The sequence below is a fragment of the Hyla sarda genome, chromosome 10 (genome assembly GCF_029499605.1).
Source record: "Hyla sarda isolate aHylSar1 chromosome 10, aHylSar1.hap1, whole genome shotgun sequence".
Taxonomy (NCBI): domain Eukaryota; kingdom Metazoa; phylum Chordata; class Amphibia; order Anura; family Hylidae; genus Hyla; species Hyla sarda.
In genome coordinates, this window is record NC_079198.1 from 13,674,708 (window position 1) to 13,687,536 (window position 12,829).

Here is a 12,829-nt window from a genome sequence, read left to right on the forward strand (position 1 = left end):
CAGCTCTCTGAGACTTAAAGGGCCAGTGCACCAATGATTGGTGCCTGGCCCAATTAGCTTAATTGGCTTCCACCTGCTCCCTGCCTTTATCTGACCTCCTCCCATGCACTCCCTTGCCGGATCTTGTTGCCTTGTGCCAGTGAAAGCGTTTAGTGTGTCCAAAGCCTGTGTACCTGAACTTCTGCTACCCATCCTGACTACGAACCTTGCCGCCTGCCCCCGACCTTCTGCTACGTCTGACCTTGCCTCTGCCTAGTCCTTCTGTCCCACGCCTTCTCAGCAGTCAGCGAGGTAGAGCCGTTGCTAGTGGATACGACCTGGTTGCTACTGCCGCAGCAAGACCATCCCGCTTTGCGGCGGGCTCTGGTGAATACCAGTAGCCTCTTAGAACCGGTCCACTAGCACGGTCCACGCCAATCCCTCGCTGACACAGAGGATCCACTACCTGGAAGCCGAATCGTGACAGTAGATCCGGCCATGGATCCCGCTGAGGTGCCGCTGCCAAGTCTCGCTGATCTTCCCACGGTGGTCGCTCAGCAATCGCAGCAGATTGCCCAACAAGGACAGCAGCTGTCGCAGTTGACCGCCATGTTACAGCAACTTCTGCCTCTGCTACAGCAGCAACCATCTCCTCCGCCAGCTCCTGCACCTCCTCCGCAGCGAGTGGCCGCTCCTAACCTCCGCTTGTCCCTGCCGGACAAATTTGATGGGGACTCTAGACTCTGCCGTGGATTTTTGTCTCAGTGTTCCCTGCATATGGAGATGTTGTCGGACTTGTTTCCTTCAGAACGGTCTAAGGTGGCGTTCGCAGTAAGCCTTCTTTCAGGAAAGGCCTTGTCTTGGGCCACACCGCTCTGGGACCGCAATGATCCTGCCACAGCCACAGTCCAGGCCTTCTTCGCTGAACTCCGGAGTGTCTTCGAGGAGCCAGCCCGAGCTTCTTCTGCCGAGACTGCCCTGTTGAACCTGGTCCAGGGTAATTCTTCAGTGGGCGAGTACGCCATCCAATTTCGTACTCTTGCCTCCGAGTTATCATGGAATAACGAGGCTCTCTGCGCGACCTTTAAAAAAGGCCTATCCAGTCGCATCAAGGATGTGCTGGCCGCACGAGAGATTCCTGCCAATCTGCAAGAACTCATCCATCTAGCTACCCGCATTGACATGCGTTTTTCTGAGCGACACCAAGAGCTCCGCCAGGAAAAAGACTTAGATCTCTGGGCACCTCTCCCACAGCATCCTTTGCAGTCTTCGCCTGGGCCTCCCGCCGAGGAGGCCATGCAAGTGGATAAGTCTCGCCTGACCCAGGAAGAGAGGAATCGCCGTAGGGAAGAAAATCTCTGTCTTTACTGTGCCAGTACCGAGCATTTCTTGGTGGATTGCCCTATCCGTCCTCCACGCCTGGGAAACGCACGCACGCACCCAGCTCACGTGGGTGTGGCGTCTCTTGGTTCCAAGTCTGCTCCTCCACGTCTCACGGTACCCGTGCGGATTTCTTCTTCAGCCAACTCCTCCCTCTCAGCCGTGGCCTGCTTGGACTCCGGTGCCTCTGGAAATTTTATTTTGGAGTCGTTTGTTAATAAATTCAGCATCCCGGTGACCCGTCTCATCAAGCCGCTCTACATTTCCGCGGTCAACGGAGCCAGATTGGACTGCACCGTGCGTTACCGCACAGAGCCCCTCCTCATGTCTATTGGACCCCACCTTGAGAGGATTGAGTTCTTCATTCTCCCCAACTGTACCTCTGAGGTCCTCCTCGGTCTGCCTTGGCTCCGGCTTCATTCCCCCACCATTGATTGGACCACCGGGGAGATCAGGAACTGGGACTCTGCCTGCCACAGGAAGTGCCTCTCCCCCCCTCCCAGTCCCGTCAGGCAAGCCTCTGTGCCTCCCCATGGCCCCCGTCCTGGTGTCACACTGCCCCGTGCCAGGCCTCGCCCTCTGCCCTCCCTCCCCATTCCCACTCCTGCTGTACTGCCTGCCGTTGAGGAAACCCTCCATTCTTTCCCGGTGTCCTCATCCCAGGGGAGGCAGTTACCGGACAAAGAGAAGGGGAGACCTAAGGGGGGGGGTACTGTTACGCCTAGCGCTCCGGGTCCCCGCTCCTCCCCGGAGCGCTCACGGCGTCTTTCTCCCTGCAGCGCCCCGGTCAGTCCCGCTGACCGGGAGCGCTGCACTGTCTTGGCCGTTGGGGATGCGATTCGCACAGCGGGACGCGCCCGCTCGCGAATCGCATCCCAGGTCACTTACCCGTCCCGGTCCCCTGCTGTCATGTGCTGGCGCGCGCGGCTCCGCTCTCTAGGGCGCGCGCGCGCCAGCTCTCTGAGACTTAAAGGGCCAGTGCACCAATGATTGGTGCCTGGCCCAATTAGCTTAATTGGCTTCCACCTGCTCCCTGCCTTTATCTGACCTCCTCCCATGCACTCCCTTGCCGGATCTTGTTGCCTTGTGCCAGTGAAAGCGTTTAGTGTTGTCCAAAGCCTGTGTACCTGAACTTCTGCTACCCATCCTGACTACGAACCTTGCCGCCTGCCCCCGACCTTCTGCTACGTCTGACCTTGCCTCTGCCTAGTCCTTCTGTCCCACGCCTTCTCAGCAGTCAGCGAGGTAGAGCCGTTGCTAGTGGATACGACCTGGTTGCTACTGCCGCAGCAAGACCATCCTGCTTTGCGGTGGGCTCTGGTGAATACCAGTAGCCTCTTAGAACCGGTCCACTAGCACGGTCCACGCCAATCCCTCGCTGACACAGAGGATCCACTACCTGGAAGCCGAATCGTGACAGTGTTCCAAAAAGAAAAGAATTTCCTCTGTAGTATTCAGCAGCTAAGAAGTACTGGAAGGATTAAGATTTTTTAATAGAAGTGATTTACAAATCTGTTTAACTTTCTGGCACCAGTTGATTTAAAAAAATATATATAATTTTCTACCGGAGTTCCCCTTTAATGCATTAGGGCCAATTTAAAAGAAAATAAAATAGCATCTACAACACTTTTTCCAACACATCTAAGAGTGTTTACACGTTCAGGTTTTTAATTGCAGTTACTGAATACTAAGTCAGAAACAGATGATAAATGGAGGACAGGTATAAAGGAAAGACTGAAGCTTCTCTTTTCTGGCTTTGTATTTAATAATTACAAATAAAAACCTGAACGTGTGAACACACCCTGAATGCGCCATAAAAAACTGGACTGAGCTTCAAAGTACAAGATGACATTCTGGTTGTTTCATACTATTTGTCAGCCATTTATTGACCGAAAGGAGGTCTACTATTTAACTCTGTGCGTATGTTCTGTGATTACTTGGAAGAGAAAAAATAAATAATTAAAAACAACTGGTACCAGACAGTTATGCAAATTTGTTAATTACTTTTATTTGCAAATCTTCATCCTTCCAGTACTTATCAGCTGCTGTATATTCTAGAGGAATTGTGTAGTTCTTTCCATTCTGAACACAGTGCTCTCTGCTGCCACCCCTGTCCGTGTTGGGAACTGTCCGGAGCAGGAGAGGTTGGCCATGGGGATTTGCTTCTACTCTAGACAGTTCCTGACATGGACAGAGGTGTCAGCAGAGAGCACTGTGGTCGGACTGGAAAGAACTACACAATTTGGCGAATGAGGTTCAATGTGGATAAATGTAAAGTTATGTATCTGGGTACTAAAAACCTGCAGCATCCTATGTCTTAGGGGGGTTAAACTGGGAGAGTCACTGGTAGAGAAGGATCTGGTAAACTTGTAGATCATAGACTACAGAACTGCACAATGTCAGGCAGCCGCTTCTAAGGCCGGCAGGATATTGTCATGTATCATAGAATATGCTGTATGAATGGCCCATTCAAAAAATATGGGGAAAAACTGTTCCAGATTAAACCCCCTCAAAGGACGAGGGGGCACTCCCTCCATCTGGCGAAGAAAAGGTTTGGTCTCAAGGGGCGACACGCCTTCTTTACCATAAGAACTGTGAATTTATGGAACAGTCTACCTCAGGAACTGGTCACAGCAGGAACAGTTGAAATACATTTCTAGAACAAAATAACATTAATGCTCATGCAGAAATATAATCACATCCCTTCGCTTCACTTCCTTGGTTGAACTTGATGGCCGTATGTCTTTTTTCGACCGTAATAACTATGGGGGAGATTTATCAAAACCTGTCCATAAGAAAAGTTGCAGAGTTTCCCATAGCAACCAATCAGGTCGCTTCTTTAAAGGGGGTTATCCAGGAAAAAAAATTATTTTTTATATATCAACTGGCTCCAGAAAGTTAAACAGATTTGTAAATTACTTCTATTAAAAAATCTTAATCCTTTCAGTACTTATGAGCTTCTGAAGTTAAGGTTGTTCTTTTCTGTCTAAGTGCTCTCTGATGACACCTGTCTCGGGAAACGCCCAGTTTAGAAGCAAATCCCCATAGCAAACCTCTTCTAAACTGGGTGGTTCCCCAGACAGGTGTCATCAGAGAGCACATGGGGTCACAGATGGGGTGCTTGTAAATGTCATGGCTGCAGAGTTCTTCCAGGGCCTTCTTCAGGTTACCACAGACTTCTCCTCAATCCTCTCCACACTGTACCTCAACTCACACTAAACTGACTAACACCTCCCCCCTGCACTACATAAGGACTAGGCCAGGGAGCATTCCATTGGGGCATCAGGATCACATGGTTTACTCTGGATGACTTCCCTTAAAGATACAGTAACAATGATGAACAGTCACACAAATTTGAATCACAAAATAACATAACACAATATACCCTGGAGTAATGGGCCCAGAACAGGCAAGGTTTACCAGACAGGACAACATCCTGTACTGGGTCACCACAACACCATCTCCTGCAGGTTGGTAGGTCACGCATTGACTGAGGTCAGGTACACCCTTTGCTACCCCACCTCTCCGACAGCCCCACATCCTTGTGCATTCAGGAGGTAGCACAGGAGCCTCTAAATGAGAGAAGGTGCAGGAAGAGCTACTGCCGCCATCCACCGGGGGCAGTACGGAGGTGGATCAGCGCTAGATTAAAGGGGTACTTCGGTTCTCCAGAGTTCTGAGTATTTTGTTCAGAACACTCGAAGCCAGAGGCCGTGATCGTGATGTCACAGTCAAGCCCATTGTGCCACCACGCCCCCTCCATTCATGTCTATGGGAGGGGCGTGTCTGTCGACACGCCCCTCCCATAGTCATGAATGGAGGGGGCATGGCATGACGGCACAATGGGCGTGACCGTGATGTCACGACCACTGGCACAGGAACCCGGTGTTTGTCTAGAACACCGAGTGCTGCGGGAGATCGCAGGGGGCCCCAGTAGTGGGACCACCGCGATCAGACATCTTATCCCCTATACTTTGGGTAGGGGATAAGATGTCTAGCAGCGGAGTACTCCTTTAAGAGGGGATACATCAGCTGCTGGGTGTATCTGATTGCTAAATGTTGCTGACATGGGTGCTGAGGCTGACAAACACCCAGGCCCCAGGAAGAAATTCTCAGGCAGTATGGGACCAGCCAAAGGCTGACCAGACATGCTGGGAGTTGTAGTTTTGCAACAGCTGGAGGCACCCTGGTTGAGAAACTGGTGTCTGCTAATAGATGCACTAAAAATAAAAACCTACACAAGTTTTTCCCTGCCCCATTTCTCACAATGAGCCCATGTTCACACATAGGCCAGCATTTATCATTGTGTTTACACTTTTTTTTCCGTCTATATTTGGCGCTATTTTGGCGCAAGTGTCCTTTTTCTGCGCCTTTTGATTTACACATTTCTGTATGGAAACTTCGCCTGGATAAGGCTAGGTTCACACTGCATTAGGGCTTCGGTCAGATGTATCAGTCAGCTTCCTGACGAAAGCGGGGTGCCAACGTATACTGTAAACGGATGCCATTCACTTCAATAGAACCAATCACCATTTGGGCTGTGTGCGCCATTTCCAGCAGACTTAAAGGGGTTATCCAGGAAAAAACTTTTTTTTTTTTTTTATATATATATATCAACTGGCACCAGAAAGTTAAACAGATTTGTAAATTACTTCTATTAAAAAATCTGTACTTATGAGCTTTTGAAGCTGAGTTGTTCTTTTCTAAGTGCTCTCTGATGACACGTGTCTCGGGAACTGCCCAGTGTCACGATGCCGGCTGGCAGGTAGTGGATCCTCTGTGCCAGAGAGGGATTGGCGTGGACCGTGCTAGTGGACCGGTTCTAAGCCACTACTGGTTTTCACCAGAGCCCGCCGCAAAGCGGGATGGTCTTGCTGCGGCGGTAGTGACCAGGTCGTATCCACTAGCAACGGCTCACCTCTCTGGCTGCTGAAGATAGGCGCGGTACAAGGGAGTAGGCAGAAGCAAGGTCGGACGTAGCAGAAGGTCGGGGCAGGCAGCAAGGATCGTAGTCAGGGGCAACGGCAGAAGGTCTGGAAACACAGGCAAGGAACACACAAGGAACGCTTTCACTGGCACTAAGGCAACAAGATCCGGCAAGGGAGTGCAAGGGAAGTGAGGTAATATAGGGAAGTGCACAGGTGATTACCCTAATTGGAACCACTGCGCCAATCAGCGGCGCAGTGGCCCTTTAAATCGCAGAGACCCGGCGCGCGCGCGCCCTAGGGAGCGGGGCCGCGCGCGCCGGGACAGAACAGACGGGGAGTGAGTCAGGTAGGGGAGCCGGGGTGCGCATCGCGAGCGGGCGCTACCCGCATCGCGAATCGCATCCCGGCTGGCAGCGGGATCGCAGCGCCCCGGGTCAGAGGACGTGACCGGAGCGCTGCAGCGGAGAGAGTGAAGCGAGCGCTCCGGGGAGGAGCGGGGACCCGGAGCGCTCGGCGTAACAGTACCCCCCCCCTTGGGTCTCCCCCTCTTCTTGGAGCCTGAGAACCTGAGGAGCAGACTTTTGTCAAGGATGTTGTCCTCAGGTTCCCAGGATCTCTCTTCAGGACCACAACCCTCCCAGTCTACTAAAAAAAAATTTTTCCCTCTGACCTTTTTGGCAGCCAAAATTTCCTTGACCGAGAAGACGTCCGAGGAGCCGGAAACAGGAGTGGGAGGAACAGATTTGGGAGAAAAACGGTTGAGGATGAGTGGTTTGAGAAGAGAGACGTGAAAGGCATTAGGGATACGAAGAGAAGGAGGAAGAAGAAGTTTATAAGAGACAGGATTAATTTGACACAAAATTTTGAAAGGACCAAGATAGCGTGGTCCCAACTTGTAGCTAGGGACACGGAAGCGGACATATTTAGCGGAGAGCCATACCTTGTCTCCAGGGGAAAAAACGGGGGGAGCTCTTCTTTTCTTATCCGCGAACCTCTTCATGCGTGAAGAAGCCTGTAAGAGAGAATTTTGGGTCTCTCTCCATATAATGGAAAGGTCACGAGAAATTTCATCCACAGCGGGCAGACCAGAGGGCAAGGGGGTAGGGAGGGGGGGAAGAGGGTGACGGCCGTACACCACGAAAAATGGGGATTTGGAGGAAGATTCAGAGACCCTGAAGTTATACGAGAATTCGGCCCATGGAAGGAGATCTGCCCAGTCATCCTGGCGGGAGGAAACAAAATGTCGCAAATAATCACCCAAGATCTGGTTAATTCTTTCTACTTGTCCATTGGACTGGGGATGATATGCAGAGGAAAAATTTAATTTAATCTTGAGTTGTTTACAGAGAGCCCTCCAGAATTTAGACACGAATTGGACACCTCTATCCGAGACAATCTGCGTAGGCAACCCGTGAAGACGAAAAATGTGTACAAAAAATTGTTTAGCCAACTGAGGCGCAGAAGGAAGACCAGGAAGAGGGATGAAATGTGCCATTTTGGAGAATCGATCAACGACCACCCAAATAACAGTGTTGCCACGGGAAGGGGGTAAATCAGTAATGAAATCCATACCAATCAGAGACCAAGGCTGTTCGGGGACAGGCAGAGGATGAAGAAAACCAGCGGGCTTCTGGCGAGGAGTCTTATCCCGGGCACAGATAGTGCAGGCTCGCACAAAGTCCCCAACATCCGTCTCCAGAGTCGGCCACCAATAGAAGCGGGAGATGAGTTGCACAGATTTCTTGATGCCCGCATGACCTGCGAGATGGGAGGAGTGACCCCATTTGAGGATTCCGAGGCGTTGGCGTGGAGAAACAAAGGTCTTCCCTGGAGGAGTCTGCCTGATGGAGGCAGGAGAAGTGGAGATCAGGCAGTCAGGTGGAATGATGTGTTGCGGAGGGAGATCAACTTCTGAGGCATCCGAGGAACGAGAGAGAGCATCGGCCCTAATGTTCTTATCGGCAGGACGAAAGTGAATCTCAAAATTAAATCGGGCAAAGAACAGAGACCACCGGGCCTGGCGAGGATTCAGCCGTTGGGCAGACTGGAGGTAGGAGAGGTTCTTGTGGTCGGTGTAGATAATAACAGGAGAACTTGATCCCTCCAGCAGATGCCTCCATTCCTCAAGTGCTAATTTAATGGCTAGAAGCTCTCGATCCCCGATGGAGTAGTTCCTCTCCGCTGGAGAGAAGGTCCTAGAGAAAAAACCACAAGTGACAGCATGCCCGGAAGAATTTTTTTGTAGAAGAACAGCTCCAGCTCCCACTGAGGAGGCATCAACCTCCAATAGGAAGGGTTTGGAAGGGTCAGGTCTGGAGAGGACGGGAGCCGAAGAAAAGGCAGACTTGAGTCGTTTAAAGGCGTCTTCTGCTTGAGGAGGCCAGGACTTGGGATCAGCACTTTTTTTGGTTAAAGCCACGATAGGAGCCACAATGGTAGAAAAATGTGGAATAAATTGCCTGTAATAATTGGCGAACCCCAAAAAGCGTTGGATAGCACGGAGTCCGGAGGGGCGTGGCCAATCTAAGACGGCAGAGAGTTTGTCTGGATCCATCTGTAGTCCCTGGCCAGAGACCAAATATCCTAGAAAAGGAAGAGATTGGCATTCAAACAGACATTTCTCAATTTTGGCATAGAGTTGGTTGTCACGAAGTCTCTGAAGAACCATACGGACATGCTGGCGGTGTTCTTCTAGATTGGCAGAAAAAATTAGGATATCGTCCAGATATACAACAACACAGGAGTATAACAGATCACGAAAAATTTCATTGACAAAGTCTTGGAAGACGGCAGGGGCGTTGCACAGTCCAAAGGGCATGACCAGATACTCAAAGTGTCCATCTCTGGTGTTAAATGCCGTTTTCCACTCGTCCCCCTCTCTGATGCGGATGAGGTTATAGGCGCCTCTTAAGTCCAATTTAGTGAAGATGTGGGCACCTTGGAGGCGATCAAAGAGTTCAGAGATGAGGGGTAAGGGGTAGCGGTTCTTAACCGTGATTTTATTAAGACCGCGGTAGTCAATGCAAGGACGTAGGGAGCCATCTTTTTTGGACACAAAGAAAAATCCGGCTCCGGCAGGAGAGGAGGATTTACGGATAAAGCCCTTCTTTAGATTCTCCTGGACGTATTCGGACATGGCAAGAGTCTCTGGGGCAGAGAGAGGATAAATTCTGCCCCGGGGTGGAGTAGTGCCCGGGAGGAGGTCGATAGGGCAATCATAAGGCCTGTGAGGAGGTAGTGTCTCAGCTTGTTTTTTGCAGAAAACATCCGCGAAGTCCATATAGGCCTTAGGGAGACCGGTTACTGGAGGAACCACAGAGTTACGGCAAGGGTTACTGGGAACCGGTTTTAGACAGTTCTTGGAACAAGAGGACCCCCAACTCTTGATCTCCCCAGTGGACCAATCCAGGGTAGGGGAATGAAGTTGAAGCCAGGGAAGTCCAAGGAGAATTTCCGAGGTGCAATTGGGGAGGACCAAAAGTTCAATCCTCTCATGATGAGATCCGATGCTCATAAGAAGGGGCTCCGTGCGGAAACGTATGGTACAGTCCAATCTTTCATTATTTACACAATTGATGTAGAGGGGTCTGGCGAGACTGGTCACCGGGATGTTGAACCTGTTGACGAGAGAGGCCAAAATAAAATTTCCTGCAGATCCAGAGTCCAAGAAGGCCACAGCAGGGAAGGAGAAGGCAGAGGCAGACATCCGCACAGGCACAGTAAGACGTGGAGAAGCAGAGTAGACATCAAGGACTGTCTCACCTTTGTGCGGAGTCAGCGTACGTCTTTCCAGGCGGGGAGGACGGATAGGACAATCCCTCAGGAAGTGTTCGGTACTAGCACAGTACAGGCAGAGGTTCTCCATACGGCGTCGTGTCCTCTCTTGAGGTGTCAGGCGAGACCGGTCGACCTGCATAGCCTCCACGGCGGGAGGCACAGGAACAGATTGCAGGGGACCAGAGGAGAGAGGAGCCGAGGAGACGAAACGCCTCGTGCGAACAGAGTCCATATCTTGGCGGAGTTCCTGGCGCCTTTCAGAAAAACGCATGTCAATGCGAGTGGCTAGGTGAATGAGTTCATGTAGATTAGCAGGGATTTCTCGTGCGGCCAGAACATCTTTAATGTTGCTGGATAGGCCTTTTTTGAAGGTCGCGCAGAGGGCCTCATTATTCCAGGACAATTCTGAAGCAAGTGTACGGAATTGTACGGCATACTCGCCAACGGAAGAATTACCCTGGACCAGGTTCAACAGGGCAGTCTCAGCAGAAGAGGCTCGGGCAGGTTCCTCAAAGACACTTCGGATTTCCGAGAAGAAGGAGTGTACAGAGGCAGTGACGGGGTCATTGCGGTCCCAGAGCGGTGTGGCCCATGACAGGGCTTTTCCGGACAGAAGACTGACTACGAAAGCCACCTTAGACCTTTCAGTGGGAAACAGGTCCGACATCATCTCCAGATGCAGGGAACATTGGGAAAGAAAGCCACGGCAAAACTTAGAGTCCCCATCAAATTTATCCGGCAAGGATAAGCGTATCCCAGGAGCGGCCACTCGCTGCGGAGGAGGTGCAGGAGCTGGCGGAGGAGATGACTGCTGAAGCTGTGGTAGTAACTGTTGTAGCATAACGGTCAGTTGAGACAGCTGTTGGCCTTGTTGCGCTATCTGTTGTGACTGCTGGGCGACCACCGTGGTGAGGTCAGCGACAACTGGCAGAGGAACTTCAGCGGGATCCATGGCCGGATCTACTGTCACGATGCCGGCTGGCAGGTAGTGGATCCTCTGTGCCAGAGAGGGATTGGCGTGGACCGTGCTAGTGGACCGGTTCTAAGCCACTACTGGTTTTCACCAGAGCCCGCCGCAAAGCGGGATGGTCTTGCTGCGGCGGTAGTGACCAGGTCGTATCCACTAGCAACGGCTCACCTCTCTGGCTGCTGAAGATAGGCGCGGTACAAGGGAGTAGGCAGAAGCAAGGTCGGACGTAGCAGAAGGTCGGGGCAGGCAGCAAGGATCGTAGTCAGGGGCAACGGCAGAAGGTCTGGAAACACAGGCAAGGAACACACAAGGAACGCTTTCACTGGCACTAAGGCAACAAGATCCGGCAAGGGAGTGCAAGGGAAGTGAGGTAATATAGGGAAGTGCACAGGTGATTACCCTAATTGGAACCACTGCGCCAATCAGCGGCGCAGTGGCCCTTTAAATCGCAGAGACCCGGCGCGCGCGCGCCCTAGGGAGCGGGGCCGCGCGCGCCGGGACAGAACAGACGGGGAGTGAGTCAGGTAGGGGAGCCGGGGTGCGCATCGCGAGCGGGCGCTACCCGCATCGCGAATCGCATCCCGGCTGGCAGCGGGATCGCAGCGCCCCGGGTCAGAGGACGTGACCGGAGCGCTGCAGCGGAGAGAGTGAAGCGAGCGCTCCGGGGAGGAGCGGGGACCCGGAGCGCTCGGCGTAACACCCAGTTTAGAAGAGTTTGCTATGGGGATTTTCTTCTAAACTGGGCGGTTCCCGAGACACGTGTCATCAGAGAGCACTTAGACAGAAAAGAACAACTCAACTTCAGAAGCTCCTAAGTACTAAAGGATTAAGATTTTTTTTAATAGAAGTAATTTACAAATCTGTTTAACTTTCTGGAGCCAGTTGATATATAAAAAAACAGTTTTTTCCTGGAATACCCCTTTAATTATTATCCCAGCGCTGCTCTGTCCCCATCGGGGTACTACTCACATATCACCCGCAAGCGCTGCCCTCCTCGTCCTACTGTTTGTTGCGGCCGCCGGCGCTGACACTCTATACCAGTGGTCTTCAACCTCCAGATGTTGCAAAACTATAACTCCCAGCATGCCCGGACAGCCGTTGGCTGTCCGGGCATGCTGGGAGTTGTAGTTTTGCAACATCTGGAGGTCCGCAGGTTGAAGACCACTGTACTATACTGTATCCCTATGCCTGGGCTGCAAAAGGTAAACAGAATAAACTTTAACTCACCTTCCCTGTCGGTCCGGACCAGCTTCCTAGTGAATGGAACGTCGGAAAGCAGTCAGCCTAAGAGAGCACTTAGACAGAAGAAAACAACTCAACTTCAGAAGCTCCTAAGTACTAAAGGATTAAGATTTTTTTAATAGAAGTAATTTACAAATCTGCTTAACTTTCCGGTGCCAGTTGATATATATAAAAAAAAAGTTTTTTGTTTTTTTTCCTGGATAACCCCTTTAACCCCTTAAGGACTCAGGGTTTTTCGGTTTTTGCACTTTCGTTTTTTCCTCCTTACCTTTTAAAAATCATAACCCTTTCAATTTTCCACCTAAAAATCCATATTATGGCTTATTTTTTGCGTCGCCAATTCTACTTTGCAGTGACATTAGTCATTTTACCCAAAAATGCACGGCGAAACGGAAAAAAAAATCATTGTGTGACAAAATCGAAGAGAAAACGCCATTTTGTAACTTTTGGGGGCTTCAGTTTCTACGCAGTGCATATTTCGGTAAAAATGACACCTTCTCTTTATTCTGTAGGTCCATACGGTTAAAATGATCCTCTACTTATATAGGTTGGA

General features: G+C 51.0%; 1 protein-coding gene across 7 annotated transcripts in view; it reads right to left on the bottom strand.

Moving 5' to 3' along the window:
- The window catches only part of LOC130293910 (transmembrane protease serine 3-like), a 60,830-nt gene that overhangs the window by 44,539 nt on the left and 3,462 nt on the right, over positions 1-12,829 (bottom strand). For 3 of the 7 annotated variants that reach the window (XM_056543173.1, XM_056543166.1, XM_056543172.1), the window contains exon 2: positions 12,262-12,329. The exons of 3 other annotated variants lie outside the window; for them this stretch is intronic. The gene's annotated coding sequence lies outside the window, so the exon portion shown is untranslated. The remainder of the gene's footprint in view (positions 1-12,261; positions 12,330-12,829) is intronic. One more of the 7 variants, XM_056543167.1, reaches the window with a different exon arrangement.